We start from the raw sequence: 22,272 nt of genomic DNA, 5'->3' as shown, positions 1-22,272 counted from the left end.
TGTACTTGGGGGAAGGAGTGAGCTGATTGGACTGTATTGTGGTTTTATAACTTTTAAAGAATTCGGAACTTTTTTACTGCTGCTTCATATTCCAAGTTAAAACAAATACTTGAGACTGAACTGAGGAATGCAAACTGCAGGAGTCTTTTTAACATGGCTTGACTTTGTGTCTTTAACCAGCCAGTGTTTCAACCTAATCAGGCATAATCAAGTTTGCAAACCATTGTCAAACGTACTGAGTAGAAAGAGACTTGCTCAGCAATGACACCTTTCACATGTAAGAGTCACAAACCATACAGTGGAGGTGAAGTAGTTTTAGAATAGAGCAGAACCTGCAGAACCCAGAGGTTTCCCTTAGAAGCAGACTAGGACATCCCAAACAACTTTGTGAATAAGAAATAACTAAAACAATGAATGAATTGGTTATAGAGGTGAAAAGTGGAAGGATGCCCTAATTTCACAATTCTTAGATGTGAATGATGTAGGTCAGAAAGAAATAAAACATCACACTCCACTTTTATGAGCTGAGCTGCAATATTGGGATTGTATCAATTTCAGAGCTCATTAAGTTTTGATAATCAAGGTGGTTAATGACACACTGTAGCATTCTGACTGCCCCTCTCCTCCCAGCCCCTCCCTATTTGTGTTTTTGTACATGGCAGTGCTTTAAGGATTATAATTCAGATGGTAAATACTAAATGAAAAAATTAACATTTGTCTTCTAAAGCAAAGAGTAGGGAACTATTGTTATTTCAAGTGTAGCTTGACAAATGCCTTGTAATTTAACTTCTGTTTTATTTGCAATACTTGTTCTGTAAAACGTGACCTTAAAAGGTGCATTTCCATTTTCTCTGCCTCCCCCATATTGCTTTACATTGTTATAGTTCTCTGTTCAGTTTCAATTAGTCATGTCAGTGCAATTTTGTGTCCCTGACATCGAAAAGAGTATTGTAAGTAATATGGTTGGGAATTTGAATAAGATGTTCTATAACAGAAGCAGTTAAAAAAACTCCAACTAAACACTGATGAAATATTTTATATTTGTGCTGTCTTCCATAGGAAGATATGAAATAAAGCAGAGCTGTAAATTATAGGGATTTCAGACCTGCGTATGCTTATTCATATTAAATTGAAGTAAATTTACTTTATGTTATTCAGCGTGGGGTTTCAGCTTTAAAGCAAGATTTGTTTAAATTATATACCTTCCATATTTTTACATAAGATTTTGGATACTAACATAAGAACAGCCATATTGGGTCAAACCAAAGGTTCATCTAGCCCAGTATCCTGTCTTCCAACAATGGCCAATGCCAGGTACAGCAGAGGGAAGGAACAGAATAGGTAATCATCAAGGAATCCATCTCTTGTTGCCCATTCCCAGTTTCTGACAAGCAGAGGCTAGGGACACCATTCCTGCCCATCCTGGCTAATAGCCATTGATGGACTTATCTGCCATGAATTTATCTAACTCTTTTTTAAACCTTGTAATAGTTTTGGACTTCACAACATCCTCTGTCAAGGAGTACCACAGGTTGACTGTGCCTTGTGTGAAGAAATACTTCCTTTTGTTTGTTACCTATTAATTTAATTTGGTGACCCCTAGTTCTTGTATTATGGGAAGGAGTAAATAACTCTTCTTTATTAACTTTTTTGACACCAGTCATGATTTTATAGATCTCAGTCATATACCCCCTTAGTTGTCTCTTTTCCAAGCTAAGAAGTCCAACTATTATTAATCTCTCCTCATATTGTAGTCATTCCATATGCCTAATAATTTTTGTCGACCTTTTCTAAACTTTTTCTAATACCAAAGTATCATATATATATATGAGGCAACTATATCTGCACACTGTATTCAAGGTGTGGGTGTACAATGGATTTATATAGTGGCATTAAGATATTCTCAGTCTTATTCTTTATCACTTTATTACTGATTCCTAATAGTTTGTTTGCTTTTTTGACTGCCACGGCACATTGAGTGGAACTATTCACTATAATGCCAAGATCTCTTGCTTAAGTGATAACGGCTAATTTAGTCCCCAACATATCATACATATAGTTGGGATTATGTTTTCTAATATTCATTACTTTGCATTTATCAATATTAAAATTCATCTGCTACTAGTTGCAGCATAGGGTTAATTCTCCTGCTTTTCACCTTTGAAGTGATGGATGTAAATTGGGTAAAGGTTCTAAGGAAAAAAAATAGTAGGCAATGTCAACCTAGTCTTTGTCTACATCACACAACCACTGAACATTTGACAAAAATATGTGAATAACCTGGTCTATTAGTCTGATACATTTCAAATACTATTTGGTGTTTTCAGTTACTCATTCTAACACATTGTAAAAATTGTTTAATCAAAAAGGGAGATGCTTTAAAAATGGCTCTAAACATTAAAGAATGGCCCAAGTGTCTTAACTTTGAATTTGAATTCAGATCCAACCACAACAGAGTTTGTAAGTGCCCAGTTCTGGGGTTTTGGTTCAGTCCATGACTTGAATTAAACTAAGTATGAAGTTCAGATGTGGATTCAAACTATCTTATTAATTATATTAATTAATCCAACATGACCTCTCTGAAAATGAGAGGCAGGCTAATAAAAGAGCTGACTGGCCTAGAGATTAATTTCAACTTGTTTGAATTATGACATCATTTAGAAACAAACATAAATTGGGATCTACGTTTTTTCCCAATTATCTGTAATTCTTGTGTCTGCAAAGTGAGATGGATATCTAATGGGAGGGATGACATTCTGTGAGGCCCTCATAATTTCTTGTGTCCGTTACGGTTAGAAGTATTGCAAAGACAAGCTTTCTTCTATTCTTTCAGCACTTACGCATACAGTCACAGACAGAACATGAAAGTGCAAAGGAAAACAAAAATAAGTGATACAAGCCCCTTAACTTCATCTTTTTCAAGTATGCAAAAAATGGTTGAATCCTAGAAATGAGAAAAATTGCAAACACTTAATTTTTCTGAATTGTCTTGCTCATTTTTAATAGAAAATAGCATATTCACAGTCTGTTCAAAAGAGGCTCAGTGAAAGGACAGCTTTATGCTAATTTTTGTTACTTGGTGTTAGACCAAGAATATAGCTCCAGAATTCCTCTAAAACACCAGCTCTTAGAAATTTAAAAATGCATCATCCTGAAGTATAATCAACCAAAATTTCAACTCAGCCTCAATGTGGCCTCTAGATTTGCATGCACAAACTTCCATTTACACCTGCAATTTACCTGATTATGCCTATCTAACATGCTTGTAAATTGTTTGTCATATTCCCTTCTAAGCAGGTCTGTAGGTCCATTTAGAGGATGACAGTGTTCAACTGCTTCTATCAAATAGGATTATTTCTTTTGTTCAAGTGATTAGAGGTCTGTGTTTTAAGCCCCTTTTCAAATACAGGCAGTCCCCAGGTTACGTACAAGATAGGGACTGTAGGTTTGTTCTTAAGTTGAATTTGTATGTAAGTCAGAACTGGCGTCCAGATTCAGCAGCGGCTGAATCGGACACGCCTGGGGCAGAGCAGCTGGGGTGCTGCTGGGTTGGTCCCGCAGCGCTGCTCCTCAGTGCTACTGGACCAACCCGGCAGCACCCCAGCTGCTTTGCCCCAGGCATTCCCAAGTCAGCCGCTGCTGAAACTGACCAGTGGCTTACTACAGAAAGCCGGAGGCAGAGCTGCTCTGCCCCGGGCTTCCTGGAATCAGCCGCTGATCAGTTTCAACAGCGGCTGAATCTGGACGCCTGGGACAGAGCAGCTGGGGCGCTGCCGGGTAGGTCCCCGCAGCACCGCACCTCGGCGCTGCGGGACCACCCGGCAGCACCCCAGCTGCTCTACCCCAGGTATCCCCAAGTCAGCCGCTGCTGAAACTGATCAGCGGCTGATTCCAGGAAGCCCGGGCTTCCTGTAGTCAGCCGCTGATCAGTTTCAGCAGCGGCTGACTTGAGGACGCCTGGGGCAGAGCAGCTGGGGTGCTGCTGGGTTGGTCCAGTAGCGCTGCACCTCGGCGCTGTGGGGCCAACCCGGCAGCCCCCCAGCTGCTCTACCCCAGGCGTTGGCGAGAGAAGCTTGGTCTGCTGGGGGGAGGGGCGCACTAGCTGCGCCCCCCCCCCCCCCAGCAGACCAGGGAGATGCGGAGCGGCTTTTCTCGCTGCGGAGGATGCAGGTGGCGGGACCGCCGCGGCACGTCTCGGCAGTCTGCTGGGGGGGGGACAGCTAGTTCGGGGTTCCCTCACCCCGTTCGTAAGTAGGGATCCAACATAAGTCGGATCCACGTAACCCGGGGACTGCCTGTACTGCTAACAATGTATGACACTTATACATTTTGGTAATTGCTTAAATCGCATTGTTTCTGTTCTCTGATTTGACGGGCATTACTCCTTAAATCAGATTCCAGTGTGAATAATTTTAATTTTGAGTTAGAAATTCACTTTCTCTGAGTATTTCCTAATCACTTAACATTTGCTGCTTTGGGGAACCCTTATGTTTCTGAACATGTTTTCTAGAATATTTGCAGAAAACAAACAAAAAGTGGTGAAAACATATCTGATGCAAATTAAGGATTTTATTTGAGAAAATGTACACAAACCATGTTTTGAGATGTTACGTAAACTCAGATTAGATCATTAAGTATCCAGCATGATGTGTCACAATGTGATTTCCAGTAATTAGTGCCCTATACATCTGTGTTTGTACAAAATACATGCCTTCTTTGTGTACTAACTATTGCATTGTCTATGCGCCTTGAGTTTGACCAAACAAAGCCATACACCCATGTAACACTATGTGTATACCCAGTAGGGGTTAGCACATGCAGATACCAGTAGTGTGTGTTCAAAGTAGAGTAGGCCATGCATGAACAATGAAAGAAAAGAGAACTTAAGAAATAGAGGGTAGCAATAGACAAGCCATGAGCAATAGGCAATGCGTATAATTTTAATTTTATAATTATGTATTTTGGGTGTTGTGATATACCTTCAGCAAGTCCCTTACACCTGATCCTGATCACCGCTGGTGAGCTTTATAAAAGGTCAGTAAAATCCCCCTTCAAGTGTTGAGTTCAGATTCAAACCACGTTTTTGGATTCCAGAGAATTGGGTGAAGTGTTCTGAATACGCAGAAAAGGTCTTGAAAGAAATCCCAGGAAGTAATTGCACCGTTTCCCATTGCACAAGCACTTTATTACCAAAATGTATTCCCTAATTTCCTATTAAGGAAGAACAAATCTCAGTAGAATGTATTTTATCACAGTATGCCCACTAGGGTTGAGAGTCTAGAGTGTTTTATCAGCATCACACAATTTCTGTGGAATGCTCCCCACATCTTGAAGTTTATAGTTATGAAAAATAAATCCATATTTCTAATATCAGTTTTTCTTTTAGCGTATTTGTAAATGATTTATTATAGTAGAAAGTTAGATGATGATAAGATGCTGTTTGGAGGTCATTAAAGAGTTTTTGGGAAGTTTCTACAAAGGTGCTGGTTTTACACTGTCAGTGTGATAAGAAAACTAACAGTTTATGTCAAAGTTTGCAAAATATGTTTGTCTGATAAACAGTCTGCTCTGGGAGCATCAATCATACTTCTTTTGCACAGTAAGTTGTATTTTTCATGAAGTTAACTTTAGTGACTCTGCACATTCACAGGTTTGAGACTGCAGCATTTTAAATGGTGTCTTTATGCTTGTAGTGGGTATAATGTAATATGCGGTGTAGCAACTTCAGGTTGTAGCAGCCACTAATATCCAGAAGCTCTTGCTGCTGCAACAATCAATGATAGCATGAACTCCCTTGGCCTGGTAATACCATAAACACATTCTCTTCTCATGGCCAGAAATATATTTCACCACTGAAAGAAGAATGTTTCTTTAACATAAAAAGAGGAAGGAGGTTGAAGAAGGAGCTTCAACGTGTTAGGTTTTTTTAGGAGATGGTTTGTTTTCTGGGCAATCCAAAAAGTGTATTGTATTAAAAACAATAAAATTTAGTATCTAGAATCCCAAATCTTACTGTTTTTCTTAACAAGCATTTTCATCTTATTACAGTATAAATCACTTCTCAAAATTGCTTTCAGCTGAAACAATATATCTGAGCTTGGGTTAAAAGCCTATAAGTGCTTCAGTACTTGAACAGAGTGACATCAGGTTGCATTAATAGAAGTATTAATTAATTAGTTCTCATTTATTCAGCAGAATTAGCATTATTGAAAAGTCTTTACTATCTTTAAGTATGTTAAAGAGTGTGAAGCTTTAGTGATGGAGTTTCAGAGGTAACACCTACTGATATGCCAGCTAATGTAGAAAATTATTGTCCAATTTGGAAACCTGATACATTACTAGGAAATGCTGTGGGGTGCATTATAATGAAAATACCAATCCACATTAACCATGGTTGCCATAAGCAAAAATCTTGCTATCTTGGCCAAACCTACTTAAGGTTCATGTAATAAACTTACATTCCTAATTTTATTAGGGATGTGCCAAGTTAAGCACTTTGCTGGCCTTTGGACAGATTTATAGCTTGACTTCTGCTGAATTAGTGGTGACTGACAAGAGGACATTGTTTTATAGGATGCTATTTAAATAAAACCTGCAGGGTATTTCTGTAATGTTGTCACTTCAAGTCCAAACTGGAAAAAAGAAATGTGTATTAAGGAGGAATCTTCATTAGCTTTTGTGAATTTAATCTAGTGCTGTCATAAGCTTCCTTATAAGGTAAGACATTTTAATGTACAGGGACAAAGGCTCACCTTTGTTTCAGGTTTCAGTATGAAAACAATCTGTTGGACTTATTGGGGAAAAATGTGTGCTGTAGTCTATTTCTATTGAGTTTTATTCTGCAAATATGTGTAAAAAATGGAGTTTGGTCTTTCCTGGTGAATGCTACAATAGAATTTGCCGGTTGTTAGTCATTTTGCTTCCTTATTTTTTATTATGCATATCTCATTTGTTCCCAGCCTTTAGTGTCACCTTCTGTTTATTGATAAGCTACCATAGGCCAATAAGCGTTTGGCATTTTCATACATAAAGCAGTGTGTTTTTGGATAGGGAGAGATGATCCTGCCCTTGCCCCCATTTAGATATGAAACTGCTGGAAGAGTCCCATAGTTTAAGGATGAGTGTTTGGAGTAATAGACCATCCTATCTTTCAAAAATTGATTTTGGGGAGCTACTGTAGTATCCTCTCACTGTTAAAATTAGGCCATGTCTGTATGTTGTGACTCAGGACAAATTATCAACTTTTAAATATGTAATACATTATGAAGGGAGGTGGTGGAATCTCCCTTTCTGGAGATATTTAAGAACAGGTTGGATAGACATCTGTCAGGGATGGTGTAGACGGAGCTTGGTCCTGCCTTGAGGGCGGGGGGCAGGACTCGATGACCTCTCGAGGTCCCTTCCAGTCCTATGATTCTATGATTCTATGAATATGAATCTTCAGCCCTGTCTTTCCATACATTAAAAATATTCTATCACCTTCTTCTGGTTTTGAAGGAGTGATCATAGGCTACCTGATAAATATAGGACTTGAAACTGAAAAGACACAGGTTCCTAGAATTGATTCACTTATGCCATGTCCATGCTTACCAGTAGATCAGTACTTCTGTGATCAATGCTGAAGTGTCAGTTTAGCAGGTAGTGAAGACCTACTAAACTGATTGCAGAGTGCTCCCCAGTCAACTCTGGTACATCAGCTCCTCCCAATAAGGGTATGGGAAGTCGACAGAAGAACATCTCTCTTCGACATAGCACGGTGTGGACAGTGCAGAAAGTCAACCTAAACTACATTGACTTCAGTTATGTTATTCATGTGATGGGAGAAGCATAACTTATTTTGAAATTGGGAGCATCTACACAGCACTTATTTCAAAATAGAGCACTCTTTCTCCAACTTCCCTAACTCCTCATACAATGAGGGTTACAAAAGTCCAAGTAAGAAGTCCTCCAGCTTGACAGTATTTTGACATTATTTCAAAATAACTGTCTACTATGTAGATGTGGACTAAGTTGTTTCAAAATAGCTAATGTTATTTTGAAATAATGTTGCCGTGTAGACATACCCTTTCTGTGGTAGTATAGAATAGGCCTCAGTCGCTTGCCCAAAATTACACTGTGCCTCAGTTATTCATTTGTAAATTGGACATGCCATAGGTCTAAAGACATGAATTTTAGTTGTGCTTTTTATGGTTCCTCCTAATGGCTGTCTGACTGGTACAGCCGGTCGTAAATGGCGGAACCCGAGTTACGAACGCAATCTGCGCTTACGAACAGCGCGGTTGTGTGTAACTCAGTGGAGTCCGACTTACGAACAAACCGAGTTATGACCAATTGCTCGTAACCGGTTCATAAGTCGGAGACAGGCTGTATAAGACATTACTTTTAACAGTTAAAGGAGGGCATGGTTAGCAAAACTATCCTGTGAATCTCCTTTGTTTTTATATAATGTACCACTTTAAAATTGAAAGGAGACCATTCTATTTGAAAAGGCAAAGGGACAAGGCAGGGAACTGAGTATTATTTTACCAGGAATATGTAATGGTTATATAGGAAGCACTACTCAGTAGATTTGTTGTAAATACTTCCTGAGATCTACCTGAGTCAATTTTGGAAATATGGCAGTCATCCCAAACAGTACAACTAATGCAGTAGGTCTCAACTTTGTCCCATTCTTTAAGTCTTTCTGTTTTCTGCTGAATGCTTTTATCCAAGTCACCCTTACAGTCCAGCAAGGGCAAGATGGGAGACTGAAGTAAATAGAGAATTTTAGCAACCTGCAGGATCTTAGGCTTCACTAGCATAACAATAGCATAGGCATAACTCAACTCAGTACAGGTTAGAGTCATGCCAATAACTTATTGGACTTTCTCCCATAATTTTAAATGTGGGTTTCCTAGATGTCCATATCTGCAGAAGACAAAGAGAATCCTTCATGTGTTTGAACATTATTATATATTACTTATATAGCACCATGGTTGTACATGGTGCTTTACCAAGAAGGTTCAATTAAAAAATTCTAGTCTGAATTGATTAATGTGTTAATGTATGAAATCACAGAGCCCAGTTCAACAAAGCACCTAAGTATGTGCTTAATTTTAGGTACATGAGTTAGCCCCACTAAAATTCCTAGAACGACTCATGCTTAGAGTTTTCTGATCTGAGTCCATAAACTGAAAATGGGAGGGAGCTGGGAGATAGTATCATCATTCTAGTATTAAAAATCTGATTTTGGAAATGACCAAAGAATCATTTTATGAATGTTACAAAATGAATGCTAATATAATTTATGTTTAATTAGTTTTGATCAAGAATTCATCTGCTTCATGAAGAAATAGCAGATACACATCTTAGCAAGAGCTGAAGTGAAAATAGGAACTGAAGGAGAAAAATCATTTTAGTTTTTTTTAATTTAATTATTGTATGGTTTGTTTTTGAGTTGTTTGTACTGTGTTCATCTTTCCATTCTATTGAATTTCTATATATGTCTGTATTGGGAGAAAAATCAATTACAATATTATTTAAATATCAAACAAACCTATGATCCAGGCAGCAACTAGTAGATGAGACATTAGATTTTATCTCCGGGGCTTTATCCTGCTCCCACTGAATTCAAGGGTAAAACTCTGTGGCAGCAGGACTGCATGGTTAATGTTAATATTTCCCCATCTGCCAGTAATCTGTGCCAGCAGGCCCATCTTGACGTGTGGTCCAGCATAAGTCGGAGCTTTGTCAGATAGCCTTGAGTCTGTTCATTGATTTCACTCTTGGAAGCACTGCACTCCAGATATATACAGAGAGCAAACTTTGGTGATGACAGAGAAGCCACTTCTTCCTTGAGTAAGTCAGAGGGATAATATGGACTTCTTTGTTTGTATGCCAGTTAACATATTCCACTGGCAGAGATACCTCACTCCTCAGATTTGTAGCTGCCAATTCTGATCTAATTAATAAGCATTAAACTATCTCCCAGACTCACAAATCCTTTCCTGACAACTTTACACATTATTAAACCCTAAGTTACATGTGCCTTAAGAATACCTTTTCTCACAATACAGTTCTATTATGGATGTATGCATCACTGTTGGTTGCCTATCACTTAACCTGATCATGGTCTCTGGATTTTTGTTTCCCTATCCTTTTTACCTTAAACAAAATTCATAGACATTCAGCTTTTAAAGTAATTTAAAAACGTTGAATGATGTCCTCCGAATATGAGCATACATACATGTCAACACAGATGCATATACCCTCTCCCCCAAAAGCTGCGTACACAGTACTGTACTTGCACATTTAAATACATGGTTGCACATTGTTACCTTAGCTGTTTTGTTTTTAAAAGTTTGGCCTCTAGTATTTGTGCTCCATTCTCCGGTAAACAGCTTCCTATTTCTGTTCAGAGAGTTCTATTTTAGTTTAATTAACATTAAACAGGCACATATATGCTGCTTTTAAATGAGGTTGAACTATAAAGCTCACAGGGATTGGGAGATGCTGTGTGATGACTATATCCACCTCCCTGTGAAGTTAATGGGAGTCTTTCCATTGACTTTAATAGAGGTTGGATCAAGCACCATGTCCCTGAACCATCAAAACATTTTACAGTTAAGCACATGCTGCTGAAGTGCTTTGCTGGACTGGGGCCTAAGTGCACTGCATGTACAATTATAACAGTCACCTCTTTATTTAGAGATAAGCCGAGACAGCAACCCTAGATTTAATCACTCCCAAGCTTTGAGAAAGTTCAAATAATAATCCAAACTATATGGCAGCTCCCTTGGATCTCTGATGGACTGAACCAAAACCCTGAATCCAGTGCCACCACCCTTCAAGAAAAGATTGGTAAGTTTGAATCCTGATCCATATTTCCAGACATAATCAGCTATTGTAGCAAATTCACAATTTATTTCTTATTTTTGTAAGATATTTTAAATGTTTAAGTTTTAAACTTTGATTCTATTATTGTTGGTTATCATTGATCCAGCCTTCCCCATCATCTCTTGTTGTAAAGCTTTTATTTCCCAAACAGGTATTTGGCTTAGCTTTGTACATTGTGTTAACCTCACACTTCTTTCATCAAACCCATTACGTTTTTTTCCACCCTCAGCCTGCAGCAGCTCTTGTATAAGTAAAGTCACCTCTAATCCTAGTTTTCATTTGTATCATGGATGTTGTTAACTACTCTTTAAATAAAAATACAACATGATTCTAATGTGCTAAGGAGTTCCAGGGATAACCATATAATTTCAAAATGATACTGATTTTGTTTATATGCAGCATAATCTTTTACAGTCCTTAGTCTTTATTTGAAGCATTGCAAAGTGGATTTTTATGAAAGGTATTATAAAGGACTTCTTGTTTCTTCATAACAGATTTGAACGTTAACTGATCAGAGTTCAGATAAATAGTCTTTACTCTCCATTAAAATATTAAAAAGCCTTTGGTAAGAAACTGGCATAAAGATCCTTCATTCTTGTTTAATGAACACTTGTTGGCAAGTATAACACTTTAATAGCTTTGCAGAATGAATTTTGTGTGAGCATCCTCCATTTCCCTGTCAGACACTTGTCCAGGTGCTGGGAATTTATTGGAGGAAGCATATTTTTACTCATTAGTTTTGTATTTGATTACAGAACAGTAAAATATGAACCACCAAGTCCCTGAGGCATAGCTGTGTACATTGAGATTAGTAATTGCATGTCATCGTGTTTTCCATTGGAATTTATATGGACAGATAGGATAGGCGCCTCTTAAGTAGGTTTAAAAGCAAAGCAAATTTGTATTTAATCTTTTTTTGCAGGCATATTTTCCCTAATGGAGTAAAGGTTAGGCTACATGATACATTTTAAACCGTTTTAATTTATTTTTTCTTTCCTTTTTTCCCCTTGTTGAAGTAAGAGGTTTTCTCTTTAACACTAGTAACAGAAATATATTGCAGCTGAAAAATCTAACTCTATGTATGTGCTAATATTAACAGACAGAAGGAATTGTGTAGCAGTCATTCGGCTGTGTGTACATGTATTTGTATGCATCATATGTAGATAACATTTCTTTTTTTAACCAGTATTATAGTACAACAGAAATGGAAGGAAATCATGCACTGGTTTCAAAGAGAAACTCATTCTGTCTCTGAACTTTCAAGAGCATTTTTTTCCCTTTTATATTTCTAGTTCTTACCTTCAAGACAATTAAACAGAGGGGGTTATGGTTACAGTATTTACAGGGATGCACACATTCTCTAAGACAAGTAAAAGGGAAAAAAATATTTTATATGCAAAAAAGATACACGCTACATTATGTTAAAATGTGATTTTTGGTGGAGGCTATGCTGTAGAGTTATCCAATGCCAAGTATGCCATGCCCTTTAATATAAAAATGTTCATAAATGCAGTTGCCAAAGCAGAATCTAATGAAGTACTAATGAAGAATCTAATAGTTACAAAACTGGCACATTTGATATTTAATGTCCCTTACTGAATTTTTGCTGATGAAGCATAGTTTTGAATGGAGAGGAAAGTTAACTGAACATGTACTTGAACCAGCAGTTAGTAGCACTTTTTAATTGGATAGAGAGAATGGTCCTTTTAACTAAATTTCCTCCTCAAAGTGGAAACTTAGGAAATGTAAAAGAGTTTCTGTTCTATAAGGCAGATATCCTTGTACAAGTCACTGAATATTATGGACCTCTTTGTTTGTATGCCAATTATTGCATCCCATTGGCAAAGGCAGAGGTACTTCACTCCACAGGTTTCCAGCTGCCAATACTCCCTCTAATGAATAAGCATTAAATAAACTCCTGCTCTCATAGTACACATAGTTAATGCACACTGCATGCAATCTAGATATGAGATTTCAAAACAACACACAATGTTACAGTGGTGCCCATAGTACACTGTAGTTGAAAGCCCTATACTATGTCCAGTAGACCTGTTTTTAAAAAAGGATTACAAAAGCCATTTGAATTTGCATTTTGAGACCATAACCTGGCATACAAATTGCCAACTGGAGTTTAGCTTTTTAAGCAAAATTGATCAAAATTGAGTAAGAGAATGATGATGATGCAATTTCTAGTGCTTCCTTGCCTGGTATGCTCTAATAATGTACTTATATTTGAAACTGAAATTGTGAAGGCAATCATTTTAAAATGTCAGCTAAAACCAGTAAAAACCGATGGGATACACACGTCTGAAAAATTGTTACTAAGAGAGCATAGTAAGCACTTAACATTAATTTTTTAAATTGCATTAATGTTCTATGGCAGACATAACATGTTATTTTTCAACTGCATATTCCCACTGATTTTGTTGGTACATATGCTAAGAAAACTGTATGTTACATAGCTTAGATCCAGGGGATTTAAAGGACACAGAAAAGTTGACAGATAATTGGAGCCACATAGGGGAAGCAGAAAAAGGATCAGAGCAGCAAAAGGAAACTCAGGGAGGATTGGAGGGGTTCTAGAGAGTCTAAAAGTGGATCAAAACAGTACAAATGGAAGAAGAAAGGATCAAAGTGGCATGGATGGGCAAGAAAAGAGCACTGGAGCTGCACAAAGGAAGGAGAAGGGGTTTAAGCAGAATGGCTAAGTGTAAGGATGTTCAGCTCAATATTGTGATTGCTGAGGTAAGAATGGGAGAGCAGGAAATTAGGGTTGTGGAGAGAGGTGTTTGGAAGTATTAAAGAAGCAGAGAAACAATGAGTGCCAAATGGGAAGGCTTGAAGTATGCTTAGAGAAGCATGAGGAATACAGTTTGGGTTAGAACAGCTTTAGGAGAACTGAGTGAGGATCAGAGTGGAATTACATGAAGGTCAGGAGTAGGCCAGAGCAGTTCACAGTGATTTGGTCCAAGTGATCAGAGAGACTAAATCTTGTTTCTTATTAGCATGCTACATCAAATATTGCAATTAGTTCATAAACTCTGGAAGGGCATCCAAAAGAGCAAAAGTATCTAGACTATCTGCACATTGTTTTGTAGAGACCTGTACATTTTCTATGTAATTGGATTGTTTAACAACAGTCTACACAGCTCTGGGAGTGAGTCTTGCATCCCAGGTTGACAGATGGGTGTTAGTGGGACTGGGGCTAGCATACTAAAAATAGTAATGTGAACTTTCCAGTTGAAGCTGGAGCTCCTGCTCTGAAGCTCACACCATCCATAGGTCTTCAGAGCCCTAGCTGCAGGCCAAACCAAAACACCAAATCAATGTATGTATAGTTATTTTCAGTGTGCTGACTCAAGCCCTGCTAGCGTGATGCTGTTGTCCTTGGAACATACATATCTTTCAGGATTGGGCCAGTGTGTTATCCAGTTGAGGTTTCAGAACCCACCAGTAAACTCTCAGGACAGTTGCAATAATGAAGTACAATGATATGGAAGTAGAGACTGAGAAACAGGTTTAATTCTGAACTACCCTGTCTTTGGTGCTTATGTTAGGCCCTTAACATTATATTAACAATTTATATAAAAAATATCCTGAAGTCCTTACTCAAGCATATCTCCTGTTGAATCAATCCAGTTTAACCAAGGTGAATTTCACCCTAAGAACATCCATTGACAAACTGTTACTGCTATTCTATTTTGTATAAAAATGGCACAGAGGTTATCCAATCAGCCTCAATACAGTAAATCTGTCGGTGTCTGTTCTGGCTCCACTCACACTTTCTGTGTCTTTCTGGTGTTGTCATGGAGGATATTCAGTTGGTATGGAATAGGTTATACTGGCAGTTTCTATCACCTACCACTGCTGACTGTGTGGGTTTGCCCACCCTTCAAGCCCATAGGAAAAGGCCTTCTGAGAGTAGTGCATTTTGTGAACGCATGTTCTCGTCTTATGCTATTCATCTCCATTTGAAACCAAACTGAATGGTGTTAATTATCACTTCAGATACTAAATCAGTTTCTCATTTGTGAAAAGAATGTTTTGTCTTGAGTCCTCTTTTTGTTTTGGATCACCGGAGGGTTATTGCAGATGGTATTGAACTCAAATAATAATTCTAGAAATACTCCAGCAACAAAGCATTTTGTAAACGTATAACCTTGTTTTCTTTTAAAAAATCATGAATAACTGTGGAGTCACATTGTTTCATTTAATGTGGTGATTTTCCTCTTTTCCCCTCCCTCCAACTTTAAAAGCATGTATTCAGACTCTTGCTTTAAAGTCAAGGCAATGTGCTGATTGACTATACTGACATAATTGTGTTAATGACAAGACACTGAGGCTGCATTGTTAGATATGTCGCATATCATCACTATTTATTTGGTTCCGTTCTGCCAAGCTTGAGTTATATTTTTTGTATATTGTGGTTTGAATCAGTCTCTTAAAGCGCTTCAGTGTTGAAATAACATTTTTTACAAGTCTTTTAGCTGTTGTTCAAGAGAAGAAAGTCTTACAGCATCATTAAACAGGGTTCAAAGTTTGTCCTTGCTGAAAGGCTCCAAGTTTGAGCACTTAGAAAATAATTTCTTTGATCCATAAAATGATTAGTGAATTAAAAAACAGGTCCATTTTTATCTCAAGTTAACAACAATAATCCATTTTTAATCTTCATAATACCTCTCCTCTTACTGTTGAAATGTCTTTCCTGTGTACTGGAAAAGAATATAATTGGAAATTCAGGTAAACTTTAAGGGCATTTGAGCTGTTTCTGTGAGTGGCCAAGGTTTTTGCATGTAGGCTATTTACAATCAGTAGTTTCATTTGAAATTATGATACTCTTGTGAAGGTCCTTAAGCTCTTTCAGAGGCTGCTTATGGAAATGTATTACAGAAAACTCCAGCTTTTAAATAGTACTGTGGTTGTAACAGAAATCAACACAAGATAGGAAATTCAAAGTTAAGGTTGACACTCCCTCTCTTACTCCATTGTGAGAAGAAGCATCTTAAAGGTGAGCTGAAAAAAAAATAAGAAATTTTCATCCACTTCATAAATATGTACAGAGCATACCCATTAGCCAGGCTCAGGGAGGTATAATCTAACACATTGTCCCAAAAAGGTTCACCTTTTATTTATTTATTTTCAAGATTGTCTTGAACCAAAACCCCAGATCTGAACACTTCTCAGAATTTGGATTCTGATCCCCACTTTAAGGCATTAGGTTAGCTTTTAATTTTCTTTTTCTTTCTGGTCCTTCGCTGTCCACATCCAATCAAAATAGCAAATCTTTCTTTGTCATGGGATGGTTACAGCCAGCAGACTTGAAATAATAAAAAGGATGGACAAAACTGGATCATTATAATAAAATAATAATTGCCAACTAGGCCAGTTTTAGTGGTGTTTCATAGTAGCCGTAATTTGCGCAATGAGTGCTACGTAGCCAGTTATTGTGCAATAATGCACTTATTTGCATAGGCATTTGTAATCTAATTTATTAACATTGTTCTAAAATTCAGTATATCTGACTTGTCAGTAAGTTTCTACTACATTATTTCATACATGTTACTTAACTCTTTTCAGCCAATCATGAGGCAGTTTTATTTTCTTGTGTCACATTTTGAGTTTGTGTTTATCTACTAAATTGTGCAAAAATGTCAAGAAAGTTAAGCAACCAAGGCACAAAATATTCTTGTTCATCCTATCCCATGAGAATAATGAAAAAAATTATACCTTCCCTTCAAAAGAAATTGCTCACCCTGTGAAAGACGAAAGAAAAATAATTGTTTGTAAGCCATATTAAGTATTGGTCACTAAAAAGGAAATTGGAACATGTCATGACAAATATATTGAGAGGGAGAAAAAGAAAGGTAGAAAGATGAGGCTACATAAGGAACATTCCTTGAAGTAACTAAAAAAGAGTCTCCTGGAGAAATGGAGGTATCATGAGGATCACAAGCTTTAATTATGTAGAAATGATCAAGGTACAGGGTACTTCTGGGGGATTAATGACTGGCTGGGAGACTTCATGGCCTCAGGCAAAGTTGTAGGCCATTAACCCCAGCTGGTCTTTCGTTTTTCAGGAAATACCCAGTACCAAGGTCATTTTTCTATTATAATCAAAGATGAATCTCTGTCATGGACTCAAGAGGATCGTGGAATCCATGACTGATTCTTTTAAAAAAGAAACTGACTTTTGACAGGTAGGGATATCTGCTGTAGAGCAGTTGGGTGACTGAACAGGCTAATATAGTAGCAGTCTAAATTACATGGAGATTGTTATAGGAACAGGCTATTTGCATATTAGTCAAGTAGGTGTCAGACAATCAGTTTCAGCTGTGTAAGGATTAGACTGCCTTATTTAAGATCTGGCCCTGAGCGCTAGAACACAGGTCCTTCTAAAACAATATGATATTAGTAGAAACAGTGTGAGAAATGGGGATTGGGGGAGTAGAGGAAATATTACCAGAAGTCATCATGTGGGAACTTGGTTGTACTCCCCCCACTGTGTAGAACAGTGGACCATGGGAAGTTGTTCAGTGGCTTTCTGCTCCACTCCCCTCTTAGCATCTGCTTCTGTCAGTGAATGTGGGAAATGTCATTGACTGGATCCCAGATATCTCACCCCACAGCCACATCTTTCATTTTGCTCAAGGAGCCATGAAGTAGCTTTTATCACTGTCATTAGTATTTCTTCTGGGCTCTTCTGCTCTTAGAGGTTGATTATCCCTTTCTCACAGAGCTGTTTTTGCCCTAGCAATATACCTATTAATAGAGCTCCTATTTTTAAGCTGCTGTGAGCATAACTAGGGAGTAGAGAGAAAGAGAAGTCCAAGAGACTGAGACAAATCTTGAGGTGAAGAAAAGTTCTGGTTGGAAGCCAGGCCTTGGTTGTCCGCCTACAATGAGTTCCCTCATGGAGCGAGACTCAGAGATGTCATGAGAAAAATAATTTATCTACTGTGAGTCCTTCAGAGTGTGGTAATAGGGTAATGTAAGTACTTCAGTTCTATTGATACTACCCTAGCTGCCCACAACCCAGTGAATGAATCTGGTCCTTACTGAAGAAGACTGGAAACAGAAACTCCTCCTATCAAACAGATTTATGGGCGGTAAACCAGATTGTGAAGTACTACTATAAAAAACACAGTTTATTGGAGATGCATCTTAAAAACCATCAAGAATTATATTTAAAAATAGTTTTAAAATATAATTTTCAGTCATAGATTTAAGACTCTTTGGCTTTACAAAGTAAAGGTAAAGTATTTAGAAGCTGTCCACTTAGTATTTTTCATACAGAATACGATTGCAGCCATATATAATTGTTAATGCTTATCTATAGAGGTCAGAAGCAAGGAATGTTCCTTTTCTAGTTTAAACACTCTAGCTTCAGCAGCTGCTGTTATTCCATCTTATCTTGAATAACTCATGCTGAAATCAATTTATAACATTTTGGTTGTTATAGTTAGAGACATTATCACCTACAAAGCATGCCTTAGCTAGTAAGTTAAAAACTTAAGCCAGCCAGCTATACAACATACATTTGTCTTTAGCTCAAAAAGCAGTTTGCTTCCCTGGACAGTAGCCATCCGAGTTAGGGATTCTGTTGCAGTAGGCAGGCTGACAAATGTCTCCCTTTACCAACCTTCAGCAGATGCCCCACCTGCCTACCCACCATTTACTGCATTTTCCCCTATGTTATATTTGTCTAACCGTAGATGTTTAAAAAAATCTCTGCGGGGTAGCCATGTTAGTCTGACACAATTCATCTGACGAAGTGGGTTTTGCCCATGAAAGCTCATGATTCTATATATTTTGGTTAGTCTTTAAGTTGCCACAGGACCATTCATTGTTTCTAACTTTAGAGATCACTTTTTCTCTAGGCTAGTTATTGGCTTCCTTCATAGGGTCAGCTCAAACTCTTATTTCTCTGTATCCCTTACATATGTAACCCCTCTGCCAGGAGGGCTGGCAGCAACCAGAACCGGGTTCAATAGCTAGGGGTCCATTTCACACAGAACCGGCTTGAGCCCCCACCTAGTAGCCTGGGAAATTCACACCCTGGGCGCCTCTGAAAGGCAATGCTTCCCCACTCGCAAGCACAGAGTCAGCGGCTACGTCTACACTGGCACCCTTTTCCGGAAATGCTTAAAACGGAACAGTTTTACGTTATAAGTATTTCCGGAAAAAGCGCGTCTACATTGGCAGGATGCTTTTCCGGAAAAGCACTTTTTCCGGAAAAGCGTCCATGGCCAATGTAGACGCGCTTTTCCGGAAAAAAGCCCTGATCGTCATTTTCGCGATCGGGGCTTTTTTGCGGAAAAGACTACTGTGCTGTTTACACTGGCCCTTTTCCAGAATATTTTTTCCGGAAAAGGACTTTTGCCCGAATGGGAGCAGCGTAGTTTTTCCGGAAAAACACTGACAATTTTACAGTAGATCGTCATTGCTTTTCCAGAAAAGCAAGCGGCCAGTGTAGACAGCTGGCAAGTTATTCCGGAAAAGCGGCTGCTTTTACAGAATAAGTGGCCCAAAGTAGACACAGCCAGTGTGTAGAAGGAAACTTTTAATGAAAGAGAGAGAGAGGGAAGTCACATGGCATTAACTTGGGAAAGTACCACACAGTTCATACCTCCCCCACCCCACGAGTGACCGTCCCAGCTCAAAAAAGATTAAGCATTGTGGATTAAGCATTGTCTTTTGCATCTCAGGCTCGCTAGTCCAACAAGGTCAGGGTTCCATTCACTTACGCAAACTTTCTTCGTACCCCACTTACAGCTCTGTCCAGTCAGTGCAGACCCTGACACATCATCCTCATGACTCCACTCCTTGAGCTTGAGGCTACGCCACCTTTGGGCTGCTCCTGTGGTCCGCTTGCTCCACCTGCCACCATTCCTGCCGGTCGCTCCCACCAGTCGCCTGCCACTGTCCTACCAGCTGCTCCTGCCAGCCGCTCCTCTGGCTGCAAGGAATCTGGCTCCAGCATAAACCAGTGACTTCAGCTCTTAGTGATTTCAGCTCTTTAGCCACCATCTAGGCAAAAGATTCCAGCTCCCACTGAACTAACAAGAAGACTCCTGCTGGAATCTGCTTTAGGTCTATCCTTAAAACAAGTGGAGGGGGGGAGAGAGAAGGCAGGTTGAACCAGTCTTACAGCTCACACTTGGCAGGCATGAGCAGACTAGGTCAAGACCTTTTCCCCCAGCTCCATAAACTGAACTCTGGAAGGGGGAGGCTTGTTCCTCTGAGACCTCTTACAATGATGGTGTCTCTCCTGCAAGCACTTGTGTCATATTTTACAGTTCCCACATTTAGGGGTAGCATGACTGTGACCCCCACACCAGCCCCAAATTAGTTACAATACATCACATTCCATTCCAACACTGATCCTCCATCAGCCCTGGCTGAATTAGATTTACATAACCACACCTTGGATTCCTTCCCCCTCCTGGCATGAGCTGTATTTATATATCAACAGTTAACAGTTAATTATCTTGCAGGGCTAAACAATTGGAGTGAGCACACCCACCCCAGGGCAGCTCTCTCCTTTTATCTGGCTGATAGCAAGCAGTAATTCAGCCCCTGCTTACACATATAATAAATTAAGCAAATAAATAAATAAATAAATGATAGTATCCTGCCAGAGCAGTTTGAAAGAGAGCTATGTAGCATCTACACTGGGCAGTTGGAGTGCAACCCTTCAGTGCTCTCTGCAGTTCACATCCTTGAGGTCTGCACTATGGCATTCTGTTGATTTAGACTAATAGTGATTCTCCTATATGATTAATTTTCGAATTCCACCATTTTCTTGCTGACTGAAGCCTTGAATCAGTAAGCAAAAGCTTAAAGATGAGCACCTATTTAACTGAATTGTTGAACCATGGCCTGTGCCTATGGTATTCTACTTTCAACAGCTTTACAGGCTATTTTGTCACCCCTACTATCAGCCCCATAGAACTTTGAGGGTGTACCTTGATGTTTATGTCCTAACATTGCATTGAGATGGGATACCCAGTGCCTTCATAGATTGGCACGTCATTACACCACATTATCATTTCCACTGTTCCCCTTCTACTATTTAAGATGGAAAAGGTTATGTCCAATTACTAGCAGAAAGAAGAGGTGCAAATTCATCTCCCATTTCCACTTCTTCTGTGAGGGAGAGGGTATCCCGCTTACTCCTTTTCTCTGACCCAATGAATTGAGCAATAGTAACACCTACAGACCTTGTAAGAAATCTAGTCAGTGCCTCAAATGGGTTTTTTTTACTATTGACCTAAAGAGTCTTGCCAGGACAGTAATTGTATTCCTTACCCTGGTTCCAGTCAAATCAGCATGATATTTTGCTTTCCAGTTCAGAGCTGTGGAAAATAACTCTTTCTTGGTTATAAGTGTAGCAGCAGAATAAATGTTTCCATTGCATTCCAAATGGTACAGAAAAACATTGCAAATCTGTAGTGAAATAAACTCCTAGGTTGATAAAGTTAGGAAAAAGCTTGAAAATTGTGAACAACAATGTATTATATGTATATTGTGTGTTTTAAATCCAAACGGATCCCAAAGCACTTCATATAGCAATCACTCACCCAGAACTGAAATGAAAACTCCTCAGGAACAGAAAGTGGCAGCCAGTCTGTGCCAAAACCACCACAAGATGCCTTTTAGGAGGGAAAGTGAAGAATAACTTCTTCAATTGAAACTACAGGGGGAATTTTAGGTATGCAGAATGTAATTACCAGAGCTGGAATTTGGCCAGATTGCCATGATTAATTTAACACCCTTACTTTTATAGAAAATTGCCATGGGATGTTAAGGATCAAAAGTGGTTAGGAATAGGACCTTGATTTTTTTATGTCTCTCATACACAAAAATAAATGTAAAATTGAAAGAAAGGAAGTTCTGTATTTGATTTATGCTATACCACTCACTGACAGAAAACTGGTGTAATAAACAATTCAAATTAAGAAGAAAAAAATCTAGCTATGGAACACTGTTTAACTTAACAAGGAATTACATTTCCTTAAAGTAAAAAGTTCTGATGATAGGTGTACTGTGAGAATTACATTGTGGTGACATTGCTGTGGAATCATATTGTTTTCAGTATTCAGTATAATTGCTAACATTTGTGGTATGGAGGTATATAGAATGAGTGTAAAATCAACTACATTGGTTGGGTTAGATTGTTTTGAATGGGTGAAATATAGCCCATCAGTAGCATTTCCTTCTTTATTTCTTCTTTCTTAGTCATAACATTTAATGGAAAAGGGCATAGTTTGAAGTCCTCCCACCATTGGTATCAATCAGAATGGGTCCCTTTAGACCAAATACTATTATGGTGGCAGGGAACCAATGAAAGCTATCAAAATGGAATTTTCTCCTCCCAGAGCAATTGACCCCCATATT

At 38.6% G+C, this 22,272-nt stretch overlaps 1 protein-coding gene across 4 annotated transcripts in view; it reads left to right on the top strand.

The window, feature by feature from the left end:
• LOC102444672 (uncharacterized) overlaps positions 1 to 22,272 on the top strand; it is a 208,223-nt gene that overhangs the window by 66,749 nt on the left and 119,202 nt on the right. Inside the window, exon 4 of one of the 4 annotated variants that reach the window (XR_012905948.1) lies at positions 10,770 to 10,839. The exons of the other annotated variants lie outside the window; for them this stretch is intronic. The gene's annotated coding sequence lies outside the window, so the exon portion shown is untranslated. The remainder of the gene's footprint in view (positions 1 to 10,769; positions 10,840 to 22,272) is intronic. 4 annotated transcript variants of the gene reach the window in all.

The sequence above is a fragment of the Pelodiscus sinensis genome, chromosome 9, assembly GCF_049634645.1.
Source record: "Pelodiscus sinensis isolate JC-2024 chromosome 9, ASM4963464v1, whole genome shotgun sequence".
Taxonomy (NCBI): Eukaryota; Metazoa; Chordata; order Testudines; family Trionychidae; genus Pelodiscus; species Pelodiscus sinensis.
This window is presented reverse-complemented; position numbering and strand designations above follow the sequence as displayed.